This window comes from Suncus etruscus, chromosome 16, assembly GCF_024139225.1.
Source record: "Suncus etruscus isolate mSunEtr1 chromosome 16, mSunEtr1.pri.cur, whole genome shotgun sequence".
Taxonomy (NCBI): Eukaryota; Metazoa; Chordata; class Mammalia; order Eulipotyphla; family Soricidae; genus Suncus; species Suncus etruscus.
The window spans coordinates 36,017,430-36,036,560 of NC_064863.1; the positions used below are offsets into that span (position 1 = coordinate 36,017,430).

The window sequence follows — 19,131 nt, forward strand, 5'->3', positions numbered from 1 at the left end:
TTCCAACATGATATGTGAAAACCCAGAGTGGGGTATTACTACTTGAAAGAGTACCGACTAACAGATATATCATAAATCTAACTGCTCATGAATACATTTTAAAATAATTGAAATGTTCCAAAATTGAAAAGATGCAACCTGTTTAACATCTGATTTCCTGGTAAACAGTGTGCGATAGGCCACAATTGGGAGTAGCATCATTAAGGTCATGATATGTTGAGCTTTGCTCTTTATTTTTATTGCAAGTATCTATATCCCTCAAGCATACCAGTTATGAGCTTTATAAATTATGATAAAGTTTTCAATTTGGGGGTGTATAGGAAAGTGCCACTTAAAAATTTTTTTTTGGTCATCTATTGGTAGTTGAGGTACAGTTTTGCTTCAACCTCTTTAAATTTTGGGCTATAGTGTCAGGAATAGTACCCAGATTTATACATTTAGCAACAAGTTGCAGAGACAGCTTAGTTTCTTTTAACACCTCTACTGGAGTATTTCTAGAATTGGGAATTACCACAGGGGCTCTGTGGTAGTAATGCTCAACAGATAAGATATACTGGTGTCATGCATTTCTAAGTCCAAGAGTTATTTCCAGGCTCTTTTTTACTGAGAAGTCACTTTATAATCTGAGTGTAAAAGTTACTGGATCTGATATTAATGATATGAATCATGGAGCTGCCTAAAAGTTTGGGAAATCTCCTGGAATTAATAATTCTAAGTTTTTTGTTTTTGTTTTTGTTTTTTTGTTTTTGGGCCACACCCCGGTAACGCTCAGGGGTTACTCCTGGCTATGTGCTCAGAAGTTGCTCCTAGCTTGGGGGGGACCATATGGGACACCCAGGTGATCGAACCGCGGTCTGTCCAAGGCTAGCGCAGGCAAGGCAGGCGCACCTTACCTTTAGCGCCACTGCCCCGGCCCCTCTAAGATGTTTTTTAAAGGAATATTTAGGTGGGTTCAGAGAAGAAAAATTTCCTCTGAGTGAATTAACCCTCCTCTATATTTTCTCCTCTTAGGAGACATTAGTAGCAAGCCTGGCCTATAGTGAGCTTGAGGTAATGTGGACAAAAGGACATAGTACAGTATTGTTTAATTAAAAGCAGATTCCTTTTTCTTAGAAAATGTTCAGGAAGAAAAGAAAGATTGATGGATAAGTTTCTTTTGGAATATCACAATCCACTTAATATTCCAGGAGATAGATGGTTCCAAGAATGACATTTTCCCTTCATAGCTGGGGTACTTTTTACATTAACCTTTTATTTTTTTTTAAATAACAAACATTTTGATTCCAACACCCTTGGCTTTTTTTTTTTTTAACTTTATTGTTTGATTGATTGGTTTTAGGGTCACACCCAGGGCCGCTCAAGGGTTACTCTTGGTTCTGCACTCAGAAATCGCACCTGGCAGGTCGAGGGATCATATGGGATGCTGGGAATCTCCTGGGTCGGCCACATGCAAGGCAAACTCCGGCCTCCATTTTTTTGTAATTAATAAAATAAAAAAAACATTTTATATGAATTTTTGCTTTCATACTGATTTGTATGTTAAGACCAAATGGGCAGAATTTTGTGCAAGTAACATTCCGAGAGGAGGGGGAGTTGAGGGAGGGAGGGAGGGAGGGCGAGAGAGAGAGAGAGAAGAGAGAGAGAGATAGAGGAGAGAGAGTTTGGAGCAAATGTAAAAGGGTTGCAAATGTAGAAAGTCATAAAAAATCTGCTTGATTTATAAATGCATTACTTCTGGTGCTTTATAATGGGATATATTGAACTGAAAAATTTGTATATACAGTATGTCAGCATTTCTTAGTAACTTTTCTTTAATCCATTTTTAATATCTGATATTGTACAGGTTGGGGAGTTATACTCTTCAGGCCAGTACTATCCAGAATTCCAGACTGTATAAATTTATAAAATAAATTGAAAAATTCATCATTCCCCAGTATTCAGGACCAAAGCCACATAAATGCTAATGTAAGGCTCAGAGGGGGAAATTTATTTCTCCTGAATATTTGAGAAAATGTGAAGTCCTTTCAAGACAAATCTAATAAAACATAATAATCATACCCCTGCTGACACTAAGGAAAAAGGACCTCATTCGCTCTTTCTTTTATGCAGCGATTTACTGGTCCCTACTGATTTCCAAATTGGATCACTCTAGTAAATTATCTATGCTGGAACCTGTGAAAGTAAGGCCTAAGATCCATATTTGTTTTGTGTTCTGCTTAAATCAGCAAGAATGATAAATTTGATGGTGTGAAATTGGAAGTGTCAAGGGCTTTCTTTGGTGATTGAGCAAAATAATGTCTCCACTTGTAATTTATTGTGACCCTTTTCCTCTGTATGTGCTTTGTATATTTAATATTTATTTCAATACAAATTAAATCATTGTTCATTCATCTGCATTGTTATATCTAAGATTTTATTGATATAAAAATCAAAATGAGTAATAAGATCTAAATTTAAGGAGATTTTTAAAATGTTACGTTACAAAATGCATTCAGTTTTCCATTTTACTTTATTGCCTTGTTAGAATAAGGTGAATTTGAACACTTCTGTTGTCCTTAACAACACAAGTTAATAAAAAATGGTGTAATCTTGTAGCCTAGTATAAACAACAGTAACAGAAAAAAGTGGCCTAAGATGAGACTGGAAAAAAAATAGAAAAGAATTTGTTATACCTCACAGCTGTTTGTTTTCTTGCTTCTGTATTTTTTTTCTTTGCTTCTGTATTTTTTTAATTGGATGAAATACGTAGCTCAATGGTTGTTGGGTGCTTTATTACTGAGAAATAATTCTCATTGTATCCAAAGTCAGCACAGTATGGCATCGAGGAATGTATTTCCCTTCTTGGTGTAGATTTGGCACTACGGTCTTTGGCAAAATTTTAATTTTAAATTTTAACCACTAAAGTCAAAACACTCTACAGTTGTGCAAGTTTAAAATCCCTTTCCAGGCGCCCACCAGCTGGAGGCCCTGGTGACCTCCTCTCTGGTGTTTTGGAGAGCGAAGATACTGCCGGGTGCCAGTGTTCATCAGCTTGGGGCCAGGGAGCCAACTTTGTGTGTTGGGTGGGGTGGGGGTGATCCCGGTGGGGAGGAGGTGATGGTGAAAGAAGCGGAAAACAGGAAAAGGCCATCAGTTTATTTTATCAATTATCCATCCAATTATTTATCAGATAAATTAATTTTATTTTAAAAAATCCCTTTTCACTTCAGAGATTACCATCTAAATGACATGATAGAAATTAGTTGTGTAAATGCAATTTTGATAAATACTGATAGTAGATACCACAATTTGTCCTTAGCCAGAAGACAGAAATAGTAATAAATAATGAATTAGTCCACATAAGAAGAAGATTGTAGACAACACATTTTAGAAGTATCAAGAAGATTGACTTCCTAAAGGTTAATGGTATATGATCTAAAAGACATAGAAATTGATTCATACTACTTTTTCCTTTACTATATGGGAATGTGGAGCTGTTTATAAAGTCATTTTTGAGTTTTGGGAAGGGAAAGGCCATCATCTCATGGTCCTTAATGGTTGAATGAAGAGACACTCATGAAGAAAGTGGTGATCTGAGTCCTTGAGAATTGCCAGACAGATGATTGTCAGAGTTTTTTTAAGTTTTATTATGGTGAGTATGGAACATACATTAAAGTAGAAAAAAATTGAATGTTCACATTATCACCCAGCCCTCACACACTTCCTCCAGGGTCAACCTTGCCTTTTCTAAGCTCTGTTCACTTTCCCATAACCCTTGGTTTAAACTCACATTTCCGGGGCCGGAGCAATAGCACAGCGGATAGGGTACTTGCCTTGTGTGCAGTAGGCCCAGATTCAATCCCCAGCATCCCTGAGCCTGCCAGAAGTGATCCCTGAGCACTGCCCAAAAACAACAAAAAATTTCACATTTCCTATCTGTTAAATGCTGTGTCTCTAAAAAAAAAACTTTGTTTTCTTAAGGTTATATATTTAAAGCACAAATCTTTTAGACTAAGAATAATGCTTTGATAAGGAAAAGGTTTTCAACCTCTATAACAAACATACCAGTAATTGGAAGGAAGGGAAAAGTCTAGTATTTTTCAGGAAAATGAAAAATATTCCTACATAGAGGAGCACTCTCCCCATGAATTAGTAAATTCAGAGAGTGCTTTTCCACTGTCTTAAAAATGATAGACTTAAACACCAAATCCAAAGCCAGCTACAACAGAATCAATATCCAATCTATAACAAACTGACACAGAAGGGACCACTTATACTAGCAGCCCGGGGGGCAAAGGAGGGGCAATATGGGATGCATGCTAGAAACAGGGGTAGAAGGACAACATTGGTGGTGGGAATGCACCTGAAATACTGTGAAGGATTTGTAATCCACTTCAGACAAAATAAAAAAAAAATAGCAAAAAACTTTACATTTCAAAAAAAATGATAGTCATACTACTTTTTATCCAATACCACAAATTGACCCTTATTGCTTATTGTCCCACTTTCTTCCCCCCTTTTTCTTATATCCAGGTTTATTATTGTTGCTTATTATTATTTTAGTTATTTTCCACATGATTTTGAAGGTATCTTTTACCTTGTTTCACTTCTCATAATACCTTCTAGCTTCATCTATTTCAGCCAGATGTCATCACCTTTTTATAGCTGAGTATAGTATTCCATTTGGTTCTACGCTCAGAAATCGCTCCTGGTTTGGGAAGACGATGTGGGACGCCAGTGGATCGAACCGAAGTTGGTCCTAGGCTAGTATAGTATTCCATTTGAACAGATATTACTCTTGCCTCTGCTCAGGAATCAGTCCTGGTAAAATTTGGGGAACCATATATGTTATTGGAATTGAATTTGGGTCTGCTGTATCCAACCCTATCCACTGGACTATCTCTCAGGCCCAGACTCAGAACTTTTCTTGCAAAGATGTTGGAACAAGTTTCAGGGGAAAATAATTTAATCTTGACTTTTTAAAGTGTTTTTGCTTTATCTGTATGTATTTTGTGTATTTAGAATTATTTAAAATTATTTCAAAATGAGCAGTAAACATATGCCCTAATAACGAACCTGTCAGACCTACTTTGTGCCCCCCATTGTTTTATTTTTTTGTTTTGTTTTGGCTATGCCTGGTGTTGCTCAGAAACTCCTGCTTAGTTCTTGAGGGTTGTTCCCACAAGCACCATGAAACCATTCTATACCGTCAGGGGTCTCAAACTCAATTTACCTGGGGCCGCAGGAGCAAAGTCGGGGTGATCCTTGAGTGCAAAGTCAGTCATAAGCCTTGAACATTGGGGGGTGTGACCCAAACAACTAAAACAAAACAAAACAAAGAAAGATTCCTCTAGGGCAGGGCCACAAAATGTTGTACGGAGGGCCGCGAGTTTGAGACCCCTGCATAGATCAAACCTGGACTTTCCACAGGGAAGGGTGAGGCCTAGCCCTTTGCACTCTTGTTCAGCAATGCCAAAGGATCTGCAACACTTACTATAATTTTTATTGGGTTTTTAAGTTCATTAACACTTTAAAGTGGTTTTGTTGCAGGTATAACTATATAATATCTTCATTACTATCGATATATCTTAATCCTTTGACATTTAAAATGCACAGATCACCTTGAGACCGTTTTATGAAATCATTCTATTCTCTGTATAAGACTGGTAGTTTTCAGAATTTAAAAATTTTAAAATCAAGATGTTTTAATTATAAGCAAACTGCCCCCTGGTGGTAACTTTGGAAAATAATTTAGTGATTCTTAACGTAATGAAAAACTATGGAGGTGGAAAGACACGTAAGTTGATAATTTTGCATGTTTTGGGAACCACATTCACAGTCCCTGGCTATTCCTCCCTGATGAGCTCAGATGACTGAATGTAAACTCCTGTGCTATTGTCCTTTGAGGTGGTCCATAATTTGATTTTATTTTTGGTTGTTTTTAAAGGTTTTAAAGAACATACTCATGACATTTTAATGTTAATGACATAATGTAAGTTTCTGTTATTTGGTTTTTTTTTCCTTTTATATTGGATTTTGGGTGACACCCAGCAGTGTTCAAGGCTTACCTCTGGCTCTGTGCTCAGGAATCACTCCTGCCAGTGCTCAGGAGATGAAATCTGGGTTAACTGCATATAAGGTGAGTGCCCTATCCAATGTACTATTATTCTGGTCTCCTAATGTTAGTTTTTAGAGCATTAGCCTTGGCTAATTATAGCATTATTGGTTAATAATTAGCACTGGCTAATTATTACTTCAGCCTCTATATAACATTGTTTTCTATTTTATTTTTGGAACAAATTGGTTGCCTCTGTTTTTTAAGACTGAGAAACAAAACATTTCACTTGCAAGTTAGTGGATAGACTTCCCTACTGATCACATTTGTGAAGGAAATCACAGAGAACATGTACATCCCACCTTTATTATTTGTGAGCATTACATGAGTGTGCATTTTGAGCATCTAACGGCCATCTTAGAAGAGCAATTTTATGGGAGGAAGTTCTTTGTAATACCAGCATAATTTGGGTATTCACACCATTCATTCTTTTTTTTTTGAAATGTGTAGAAAAAGGATTTCAGAGATGCATCACATATTAGTTGGTTGCCCATCCTCAAGTGTAAGAAAGCATCTAAATTTAGACATTTATTTTTGCATGTAACTTTAAGTTTTTTGCACCCCTGGGCCTGGCAACTCCACCTTGCCAAGCCCTAGCACTGAACACTGCAGCCTGGTGGGCAGAATGTCACCACTGGGAGTGAACCCCAGCCCCCCTGAGCACTATAGGAATCCTCCCACCTCTATCCTACCCCATTTTTTTTTTAAGTTTTAATCTCAGAAAAGATAAAAATTGCTTTCATAAACATTCTTAGTTTTCACTAATGGCCTTAACAAGTGAATATCCTAACTGTGCCAAGAAAGGGGAGATTTTCTCACTTGCCTCTTCTCCAAGGTTGAAAAATGGCAATCTCTGTGTGCCTTTTTAGACATGAAGCTTCTGTGAACACACCTTATGATGTTCACCACTCAGGAGAACCTTCTCCTGCCCGGTTTTCAGTTCTATTTCCTATCTGTTATCCAATTGTGAAGAGCTTTTGCTAAGCTGGAAAATACTTGACATTCTGTTATGTAGGCCATGTTGCCTATATGTGTTATAAGAGCTGCACATATTTTCCTTCTCCAATATGACTGATTTTGGGGGGAGGGCATAGTCAGCAGTGCTCAGGGGTTACTCCTGGTTCTGTGCTCAGAAATTACTCTGGCAGCTTCAGGGACTATATGAGATGACAGATCGAACCCAGGTCAATTGCATGCTAAGGCAAACCGCCTTACCTACTTTGCCATTGCTTCCGGCCTATATATGATTGATTCATGTGTGTACTTCTTTTCTTTGGGTGCTGGAGATCAGACTTATAACCTCATACATGAAAAGCATGTACTGTACACTACTACTGGATCATATCTCTGGCCAAATGTAATACTTTTGTTGGGGGGGGGCTGTGGGTTTTTTTTTTTGTAGGATCTACCAATCATTTTATTGAAACAACATAAAACACAACAACCTTCCTAAATTGAAGGTCAATCTCCCCGAGCCATTTCCCACACACTTGAAGCACTAAGCTTGCACAATAAGGGAATTTTTAAAAAGTTTTTTTCAATGTAGAAATCAGTCTCTGTCCCAACAACATCATGAACTATAAACTACTTACAAACTTTCACATTTGAAGTATTCCTTTTATGCTTGTTATTTCCTTTCTGTCCTTATTCAGGGACTGCAGAACTTTTCTTTGACTGATCCTAAAGGGGTGGAGGAGTCTTTAAGGGGGGTGTGGACTCCCCAGTGTAACTGGCATCAACCCCTAGGGTGCTTTCCCTCATCAAAGGGTGGTAAAGGGTCTTTTGCCAATTGGAGCAGCCCCTTCTTTTGAGTGGGGTGGGGAGACTTGGTGCAAAGTGGGTCAGAATAGATGGGATGGGGCAGTGCTTCATAGGAACAGGCATCCACAGCCCTGTCCTGAGTGGGAGAAAAAGTCTCTTTCACAAGTGTCTACTCCTCTTACAGCCAGTCCACTATCTGTGCATCTGAAGGTGGGAACAGGCAGGCAGGTACAATCAGGTTTGCACTGCCTCCAGTATCTGTCCAACCGAGAAGGAACTGAGGTAGCATACTGCTGAAATGTATGACAAAGGAATAAGGGAAAGTAAGTTCCCACTTGTGTACAGCTCCCACAGCCCAGAGGCTGGGAGAAGGCAGACCTTGCTTGTAAAGTGCTGTCGCCCCTCACAGGGCTAGACCCTAGGCAGGTTTGGAAGAAAGCAGGCTAGGCAAGGGCCCAGGAACCAGGTATTTTTCACCAGCACTGCCATTCTCCTTGCAGGGATTGCTGGGGAAGGTGAGCTGGTAATTCCACCAGTAGCCCAGGCCAGCCACTTCCAATGCCAACACCCAACCAACACTGCAGGCCCATTCTATTCATAGCGGAGTGTTCCAGGCCAATGGAGTTTAGGTAGGATTGTAGCCCCAGTAGGATCCTCAGTGGAGGCCACACAAGAGCCTGGGTTTTTCTTGTTGAGGCAGGAGAATCTCATTCCTGCTACCCACTAAGTTCATACTTCATAGAGGACCACAGGGAAATCCACGTGGATGCGGGGTGTCTCCAGCTTCACAATGCCCTGAGGAATCAAGTTCTTTTTTATTTAATAAAATTAACTCTTTAATTGAATCAGTGTGGGATTCAGTTATAAAGTTTTTCGTGATTGAGTTTGTCATACAATGTACAAGACCACGAGTGCACATTTCTCACCACCAATGGTCTGTTTCCCTCCTCTCTTCTCTCCTGCCTGCCTCAATGGAAGATAATTTTCTTGTCTCCCTCTCTTACTTATTTTTCCTTTTAAACCCTGTGATTTGCAATATTATTACTGAAGGGGTATCTTGCATATCACTTACCACCTTTCACAAGCCAAGTGCCTGAGAACAGATAAGTAGGTAAAGAAACTGGTACATCTACACAATGGAATCAAGTTCTTATGCACTCGCTCAGCTTGGCTTACTTCTGCCCATTCTTGGTGACAGTTGTCTCCTCATAGAACTCGTGAGCCAAATCCCCACCCTCATCATAAAACATGGAGCCATGGTGCGTGAAAAAGAATGGGGGAACGGCTCAGCTTTGCTGATGCACCAAAGAAAGCTTGCTCAGTGGCCACTGTCTCCAGGCCACTGCCATCTGCCACCGAAGCGAAGGGCCACAGGCTCGGAGCTTTGGAGCTATTGGCGCCCATATCAGGGTTGCCAGTGCATAGTGAGCACAGCAACCACGACGCTTTCACAGGGCCGTGAACGCAGCCATGCCTGAGCAAGGCCTCCACTCGCTAGTGCCCAAATGTAATACTTTTGTAAGGATGATTTTAAGCTGAAATATTTTTGGGAGGTGTCTGGTTAACTATACTACTAGATATAAGTCAGAGTCTGGAGCAGTGGCGCAAGTGGTAGGGCATTTGCCTTGCATGCACTAACCTAGGACGGACGCAATATCAGGGATGTAAAATCTTATGCTTTTGGAAAAAGCAAAATTAACACTACTTAGCAAAATCAGGTTCACTTCTGTAACCACTAGAGCTCTCTCTAGAAGTACATCTTCAAAATCAGTAAGCAATGAGTCCTTTTCAAACCGTGTTCTCTCTTCACTATTGCAAACAAATGCCTGACAAGGATGCAAAAATCATGGATGAAATGCTCAGAATGCAATTTATCTGTACCATGTAGGTGTCAGATTCAGTATTAGAAATATCTTTTCTTTAAGGAAACTACCTGCAAATGCGGGTGATTCTTTTGGTGTGTCTTTTTGTTGGTTTGTTTTTGTTTGGGGACCACACCAGGCAGCATTCCAGGGTTACACCTGGCATGAATTACTGCCATCAAAAATTACTCCTGGCAGGCGGGAAAGGAGTGGAAGGGCATTTAGGATGCCGGGGATCAAACCCTGGTCGACCACATCTAAGGCAAACTCTCTACACTGTGCTATTACTCTGGTCCCCCTGTTTTGTTGTGTTTAGTTGTGGCGTATAGTCAGGGTGAAACAGGGATCTCCAGATAGTGCTTATGTGCCATAGGAGCAACTGCAATGATACTTAACAGTCTTTTTTTTATTATTATTTAAACAACTTTATTACATACATGATTGTGTTTGGGTTTCAGTCATGTAAAGAACACTCATCACCAGTGCGACATTCCCATCACCAATGTCCCAAATCTCCCTCCTCCCCACCCAACCGCCACCTGTACTCTAGACAGGCTTTCTATTTCCCTCGTACATTCTCATTATTAGGATAGTTCAAAACATAGTTATTTCTCTAATTAAACTCATCCCTGTTTGTGGTGAGCTTCATGAGGTGAGCTGTAACTTCCAGCTCTTTTCTCTTTTGTGTCTGAAAGTTATTATTGCAAGAATGTCTTTCATTTTTCTTAAAACCCATAGATGAGTGGGTCTCTCTGACTTATTTCACTCAGCATAATAGATTCCATGTACCCATGTATAGGAAAATTTCATGACTTCATCTCTCCTGACAGCTGCATAATATTCCATTGTGTATATGTACCACAGTTTCTTTAGCCATTTATCTGTTGAAGGGTATCTTGGCTGTTTCTAGAGTCTTGCTATGGTAAATAGTGCTACAATGAAAATAGGTGTAAGGAAGGTATTTTTGTATTGTATTTTTGTGTTCCTAGGGTATATTCCTAGGAGTGGTATAGCTGGGTCGAATGGGAGCTCAATTTCCAGTTTTTGGAGGAATCTCCATATTGCTTTCCATAAAGGTTGAACTAGACGGCATTCCCACCAGCAGTGGATAAGAGTTTCTTTCTCTCCACATCCCCACCAACACTGCTTGTTCTCATTCTTTGTGATGTGTGCCAATCTCTGGGATGTGAGGTGGTACCTCATAGTTGTTTTGATTTGCATCTCCCTGATAATTAGTGATGTGGAGTATTTTTTCATGTGTCTTTTGGCCATTTGTATTTCTTCTTTGTCAAGTGTCTGTCCATTTCTTCCCCCCATTTTTTGATGGGATTAGATGTTTTTTTCTTGTAAATTTCTGTCAGTGCCTTGTATATTTTGGAGATTAGCCCCTTGTCTGATGGGTATTGGGTAAATATTTTCTCCCACTCAGTGGGGGGCTCTTGTATCCTGGGCGTTATTTCTTTTGAGGTGCAGAAGCTTCTCAGTTTAATATATTCCCATCTGTTAATCTCTGCTTTTACTTGTTTGGAAGAGTGCAGTTTCCTCTTTGAAGATGCCTTTAGTCTCAATGTCCTGGAGTGTTTTACCTACGTGTTGTTCTATATATCTTATGGTTTTGGGTCTGATATCGAGGTCTTTCATCCATTTGTATTTAACCTTCGTAAATGATGTTAGCTGGGGGTCTAAGTTCAATTATTTGCAAGTGGCTAGCCAGTTGTGCCAACACCACTTGTTGAAGAGGGTTTCTTTGCTCCATTTAGGATTTCTTGCTCCTTTATAAAAAATTAGGTGATTGTATGTCTCAGGAACATTTTCTGAGTATTCAAGCCTATTCCACTGATCTGAGGGCCTGTCCTTATTCCAATACCATGCTGTTTTGATAACTATTGCTTTGTTGTACAGTTTAAAGTTGGGGAAAGTAATTCCTCCCATATTCTTTTTCCCAATTATTTCTTTAGCTATTCTAGGGTGTTCATTGTTCCAAATAAATTTCAAAAGTACCTGATTCACTTCTTTGAAGAATGTCATGGGTATCTTTAGAGGGATCACGTTAAATCTGTACAATGCTTTGGGGAGTATTGCCATTTTAATGATGTTAATCCTGCCAATCCATGAGCAGGGTATGTGCTTCCATTTCCGCGTGTCCTCTCTTATTTCTTGGAGCAGAGTTTTATAGTTTTCTTTGTATAGGTCCTTCACATTTTTAGTCAAGTTGATTCCAAGATATTTGAGTTTGTGTGGCACTATTGTGAATGGGTTGTTTTCGTAATGTCCATTTCTTCCTTATTACTATTGGTGTATAGAAAGGCCATTGATTTTTGTGTGTTAATTTTGTAGCCTGTCACCTTGCTATATGAGTTTATTGTTTCTAGAAGCTTTTCCGTAGAGACTTTAGGGTTTTCTAAGTAGAGTATCATGTCATCTGCAAACAGCGAGAGCTTGACTTCTTCCTTTCCTATCTGGATTCCCTTGATATCTTTATCTTGCCTAGTCACTATAGCAAGTACTTCCAGTGCTATGTTGAATAGGAGTGGTGAGAGAGGATAGCTTTGTCTTGTGCCAGAATTTAGAGGAAAGGCTTTCAGTTTTTCTCCATTGAGGATAATATTTGCCACTGGCTTGTGGTAGACAGCCTTAACTATATTGAGAAAGGTTCCTTCCATTCCCATCTTGCTGAGAGTTTTGATCAAGAATGGGTGTTGGACCTTATCAAATGCTTTCTCTGCATCTATTGATATGATCATGTGATTTCTATTTTTCTTGTTGTTGATGTTGTGTATTATGTTGATAGATTTACGGGTGTTAAACCAGCCTTGCATTCCTGGGATGAAACCTACTTGATCATAGTGGATGTTCTTCTTAATGAGGCATTGAATCCTATTTGCCAGGATTTTGTTGAGGATCTTTGTATCTGTATTCATCAGTGATATTGGTCTGTAATTTTTTTTTTTGGTACCATCTCTGTCTGGTTTAGGTATCAAGGTGATGTTGGCTTCATAAAATCTATTTGGAAGTGTTCCTGTTTTTTAGATTTCATGAAAGAGTCTTGCCAGGATTGGTAGAAGTTCCTCTTGAAAGGTTTGAAAGAATTCATTAGTAAATCCATCTGGGTCTGGGCTTTTGTTTTTGGGCAGACATTTGATTACTGTCTTAATTTCCTCAATAGTGATGGGTGTGTTTAGATATGCTACATACTCTTCATTCAACCGTGGAAGATTATAAGTGTCCAAAAATTTATCCATTTCTTCCAGGTTTTCATTTTTAGTGGTATAGAGTATCTCAAAGTAGTTTCTGATTACCCTTTGGATCTCTACCATATAAGTAGTGATCTCTCCTTTTTCATTCCTAATATGAGTTATCAAGTTTCTCTCTTTCTTTCTTTGTTAGTTTTGTTAGTGGTCTATCAATCTTGTTTATTTTTTCAAAGAACCAACTGCTGCTTTCGTTGATCTTTTGGATTGTTTTTTGGGTTTCCACTTCATTGATTTCTGCTCTCAGCTTTCTTATTTCCTTCTGTCTCCCTATTTTTGGGTCCTTTTGTTGAGTACTTTCTAATTCTATGAGCTGCATCATTGAAATGTTCAGGTATGCCCCTTCTTCTTTCCTGATGTGTGCTTGCAAAGCTATAAATTTTCCTCTCAGTACCACTTTTGCTGTGTCCCATAGGTTCTCATAGTTTGTGTCTCCATTGTCATTTGTTTCTAGGAAGGTTTTGATTTCCTCTTTGATTTAATCTCAGTCCCACTGGTTATTCAGTATTAGGCTGTTTAACTTCCAATTATTAAAGTTTTTCTTCTGTGTCCCTTTGTAGTTCACATATAATTTCAGGGCCTTGTGGTCAGCGAAGGTAGCCTGCAAAATTTCTATCCTTTTGATATTATGGAGGTATGTTTCAGTGCTATCATGTAGTCTATCCTGGAGAATGTCCCATGTACATTAGAGAAGAATGTGTATCCAGGCTTCTGGGGGTGGAGTGTCCTGTATATATCTACTAGGCCTCTTTCTTCTATTTCTCTCTTTTTTTTTTTTTTTTTTGGTTTTTGGGCCACACCCAGTGACGCTCAGGGGTTACTCCTGGCTATGCGCTCAGAATTCGCTCCTGGCTTGGGGGACCATATGGGACACCGGAGGATCGAACCACGGTCCGTCTTAGGCTAGTGCAGGCAAGGCAGGCACCTTACCTCTAGCGCCACCACCGGCCCCATTTCTCTTTTCAAGTCTAGTATATTCCTGTTGGGTTTCAGTCTGGTTGACATGTCAAGTGTTGACAATGCTGTGTTGAGGTCTCCCACAATTATTGTGTTGTTATTGATATTGTTGTTATTATTATTATTATTATTATTTTGGTTTTTGGGTCACACCCGGTGGTGCTCAGGGGTTACTCCTGGCTATCTGCTCAGAAATAGCTCCTGGCAGGCACGGGGGACCATATGGGACACCGGGATTCGAACCAACCACCTTTGGTCCTGGATTGGCTGCTTGCAAGGCAAACGCCGCTGTGCTATCTCTCTGGGCCCTTTCATTGATATTATTTTTCAGATTTGTGAACAATTGTATTAAATATTTTGCTGGCCCCTCATTCGTGCATATATGTTTAGGAGAGTGATTTCTTCCTGCTGTACGTATCCCTTGATTAATACAAAATGTCCATCTTTGTCCTTTACAACTTTCCTAAGTATAAAGTTTGCATCATCTGATATTAGTATGGCCACTCCAGCTTTTTTACGGGTGTTGTTTGCTTGGATGATTTTCCTCCATTCTTTTATTTTGAGTCTATTTTTGTTCTGACTATCCAGGTGCGTTTCTTGTAGGCAGAAGAAGGTTGGATTGAGTTTTTTGATCCATTTAGCCAATCTGTGTCTCTTAACTGGTGCATTTAGTCCATTGACATTGAGAGAAAGAATTGTCCTGGGAGTTAGTGCCATCTTTCTAGCAAAGTTTGGTGTGTCTGTTGGTCATTCTTTTCTTAAAGTTGGTGTTTCAGTTTTTATTTTAAGACTGGTTTTGAGTCTGTAAATTTCTGAGCTGTTGTTTGTCTATGAAACCATGTATTGTTCCTTCAAACCTGAAAGTGAGTTTTTATGGGTGCAGTATTCTAGGTGAAGCATTTATTTCATTGAGTTTTGTCACTATGTCCCACCACTGCCTTCTGGCCTTGAGTGTCTCTGGTGAGAGGTCTGCAGTAAATCTCAAGGATGTTCCCTTGAATGTTATTTCTCTTTTAGATCTTGCTGCTTTCAGAATTCTGTCTCTATCTGTGGGATTCGTCATTGTGACTAGGATGTGTCTTGGGGTGTTTTTTCTGGGGTCTCTTTTAATTGGTACTCTTCGGGAATGCAGGATTTGATTGCATGTATTCATTAGCTCTGGTAGTTTCTCTTTAACAATGTTCTTGACCATTGATTCTTCCTGGAGATTTTCTTCCTGAGGTCTGGGACTCCAATGGTTCTTAAGTTGTTTCTGTTGAGCTTATCATAGACTTCTATTTTTATCTGTTCCCATTCTTTGAGTAATTTTTCCATTGTTTGATCATTTGCTTTAAGGCTTTTTTCCAATTTCTTCTGCTGTATGGAATTGTTATTCATCTCATCTTCCAGTGTACTAAATCTATCCTCAGCTGCTTTTAACTTGTGGGAAAGCTCAACCATGCTTTTCTTCAATTCATCTACTAAGTTTTTCAGACCTATTATTTGACCTGAAATTTTAGTTTGGAGTTTTCTGATTTCTATCTTCATATTCTCTTGTTTCTTATTAGTGTTCTCTTCTATACTTTCTTTGAGTTCTTTGAACATCTTCCATATTGCATCTCTAAACTCCTTATCTGAGAGACTGACTAGTTGGTTCGTTATATTGAAGTCATCAGAGTTGCCATCGTCATTCTCTATGTCTGGCGCTGGCCTGTGTTGTTTCCCCATTGTCATACTTGTATTGTGGGTTTTTCTACATGTTGTGGTTATATTCATTGGCTAAATGATGTGCACGGCCAGGAAGTGGAGCGGAGCGGCCGTGCTCCTCTGGCTCCACCCTTTCTGGGCTTGTAAACTCACCTCCAGAGAAGGTGAGCCGTCCTCAGATGAGCCACACACAGGATGAAATCAGGCTGAAAATGGAGCACAGCACAGAAGACAGGCAGATAGGGGTGCTGACATCTGAGTTCCAGCAGAGTTCAGTGACTTCTCCTTTCTGGGCTTGTAAGCTCACTTCCAAGGATGGCTCCAGGGAAGGCCGATACTTAACAGTCTTGAGGGCCCATGTGGTGCCAGGGATTAAACACGGAGTCTGATAATGCAAGGTACATGCTCTGCCACTTGAGTCATGTCCATAACTTGATTCATTTTTGTGGTTTTTGGGGGGGCAATCTCTAATTATTTCTCATAGTGCTCAGGGAAACATATGGAATGCCAGGGATTGAACCCAGTTGGCTACGTACAAGGCAAGCTTCCTACCCACTGTACTTTATTTTCTCTAGCCCCTCTGGCTTGATTCTTTCTTTTATTTGGGGGGGGGCACTCAGCGGTGCTCAGTGGTTACTCCTGACTCTACACTAGGGAATTAACTCTGGTGGTGCTTGTGTACCATGTGGGGTGCTAGGGATCAAACCTGCGTCAACTGAAACAAAGCAAAAAGCCTAGTCACTGTACTGTCTCTCTGGACCCTCTGGCTTGATTCTTATTCAATGTGAGATACAGGAAGTAGCAAAGATGAAATAATTATCACCGTAAGACAATCAAGTCTGGCCATGCTCTAGGTGCCTAGGACTGAATTTTGACAGACTTGATTTTAGTTACTTCTTAGTTGCAGATTCAATTTCTCCTGTAAACAGCAGATGGTAAGAATATCTCACACACAGAGATAAAATAAGCAAATAGAGTGTTTGCATGGAGTATTTTGACATAAGGCTCAAAACATTTTAGTTGTCATTTGTAATTTAGAATGCTTCTGTAGAATGCTTCATTGAATAAAGTGCATGTTGAACATAATTTTCTACTTATCTATACCCAAACAGTAGAAAATAGCTTTGATTATATTCCAGGTACTGTTTAGTTCTAATCCATAATTGTGTGTAATGTGACTGTGTCTCTCTTTACCTCCTTTTCCCCACCCAACTAAACTTTAAATTATTGAGTTCAAGTTTTGGAAATTATATAAAATAGAGACATATGGCAATAACATAAAATAAGAGGGTTAGAACAGTTTCAGCTATAACCACTTCATATCAATCTTGAGTATTGCATCAATCTATGTCCTCATAAAATAGAGCAATCTAGGACCAAAAGTATTAATGTACAGATGATGGGATGGGATTTTCTCCCTTATCAACTCCCTTCCATTTTCTAGAACGTTGATTCTCTCAAGCTATAGTAATAAGTAGATTTTTGTTTTTACTTTTTGCCTGGTTTTATTTTGGGACCATACTGGGCAGTGCTTTGGGGCTACTCAATCTAGTAGAACTTGTGTGAACATCGAGCGCCAATGATCGAGTTTGGCATGCAAAATATCCCTCCTGCCTAGAGAGATGTTTTTAAATAATTTTATTTAAGGTGTCGATGAAGGAAAAGCATTAGTGTCATAAACAATGATAGCAGTTAATTGTCTTAGATATTTTCCTAGAGTCAGACTTTCATGTGGATTTAATTCTGTTCTTGGGTTGTGAAACTGTCTAGTCAATGGCAGAACCATTGGGAGCAGAACAGGACTGGGAACTTCCTTTAGAGGTAAGGCCCAAGAAGAGCTGGAGCTGGAACTTTAAGGAAAGGAATTAAGAGACTGTCAAATGAACTGAATGACTGTACCCATATCTAAGGTCCAGTGATTTGTTGCAGTAAGGCCAATACTAAAAATAAGAGTCAACACAAGAAAAGCAGTCTTATTCAGGTGCTAACAATCTGGTGATTGTTAACAATCTGGTGAGCTGGTGAGTTTTGCTTGGTTTTCGATTTAGTTTTCTTTTCTTTTCATTTAATGTTGTGTGACCGAAAAACCAAAAACAAAAAAATAAAAAAAAATATGCATAGCGTATGAGATGTATAATGTATATGTATTATAGATGTATAAATATGTAGTATATGCATATGTATAGAGTGTGCAGTGTTTATAAATATGTATAAAACATATTTACTAATATGTACAGAACTTATAAATATGTATACAGTAAATGCAGATGTATAAAGTATAGGTAGATTTACAGAGTATGAGAATGTATAAAATGTGTGCATATGAATAGAATGTATGTGTATGTATATAATGTATGCAAATTAGAGTGGATTAGTATATTTTGTTTTGATCGTAAAATCCTCCAATCAATGGCAAAACCAGCCATTAATTGGCCTCTAAATCCAGAATTTTCCTTTTTTCAAATTTTAGATTTTGAATTAGTATACAAGTAGCAACATTAGAATATGGAGTTCTAAGGCTTACACATTATGTATGGGTAAAAGTATATTAGAGTAGTCTCCTTGTAGATGACATCATTCAAGATAACAAAGAGGACTAGTAAAGTGTTTCTTTTTCGCTTGTTTGTTTGTTTTGGTTTTGGTTTTTGGGTCACACCTGGCAGAGCTCAAGGGTTACTCCTTGCTCTATGCTCAGAAATCACTCCTGGAAGGCTCGAGGGAACCATATGGGATGCCTGGATTCGAACCACGATCCTTCTACATGCAAGGCAAATGCCCTACCTCCATGCTATTTCTCCAGCCCCAGTAAAGTATTTCTTGAAGAACACCATTTGTCACATTCAATATTCACATCTCTGACATTTTCTGTAGAAATACTGGTTTACTGGGGCCAGTGAGGTGGTGCTAGAGGTAAGGTGTCTGCCTTGCAAGCGCTAGAAAGGCAGGACTGAGGTTCGATCCCCCAGCGTCCCACATGGTCCCCCCAAGCCAGGGGCAATTTCTGAGTGCTTAGCCAGGAGTAACCCATGAGCATGAAATGGGTGTGGGCCGAAAAAACAACAACAACAAAATACTGGTTTACTGTGCTGAGTTTCCAGTGTTTACCTAAAACTGATTAAAATGATCAAAGCATGGAGTATTCTACTTATTTTCTAAAGAATTTTTTATATTTCCTGGCTTTTGAAAGTTATCTTTTCATGTATCTTCTATAAGAACATATCCACGTCCAGGGCTCTCAAACTCGCGGCCTAAGGGCTGCCAATGGCCCTCCGTACAACATTTTGTGGCCTTGCCCTAGAGGAATCTTTTTTTGTTTTGTTTTGTTTTGTTTTAGTTGTTTGGGTCACACCCCCCAATGTTCAAGGCTTACTACTGACTTTGCACTCAAGGAACACCCCGACTTTGCCTCCTGCGACCCCCAGGTAAATTGAGTTTGAGACCCCTGAACCCTAGTCAAGTAATTTCTGCCCATTGAGCTGGACAAACTTGGTGGCTTTTTGTGGATAATAAACAGAAGAAG

General features: G+C 39.2%; 1 pseudogene; it reads right to left on the reverse strand.

Moving 5' to 3' along the window:
* Positions 1–8,409: 8,409 nt before the first annotated feature.
* LOC126032505 (tumor suppressor candidate 2-like) lies at positions 8,410–9,259 on the reverse strand (annotated as a pseudogene).
* Between the last annotated feature and the right edge of the window lie 9,872 nt (positions 9,260–19,131).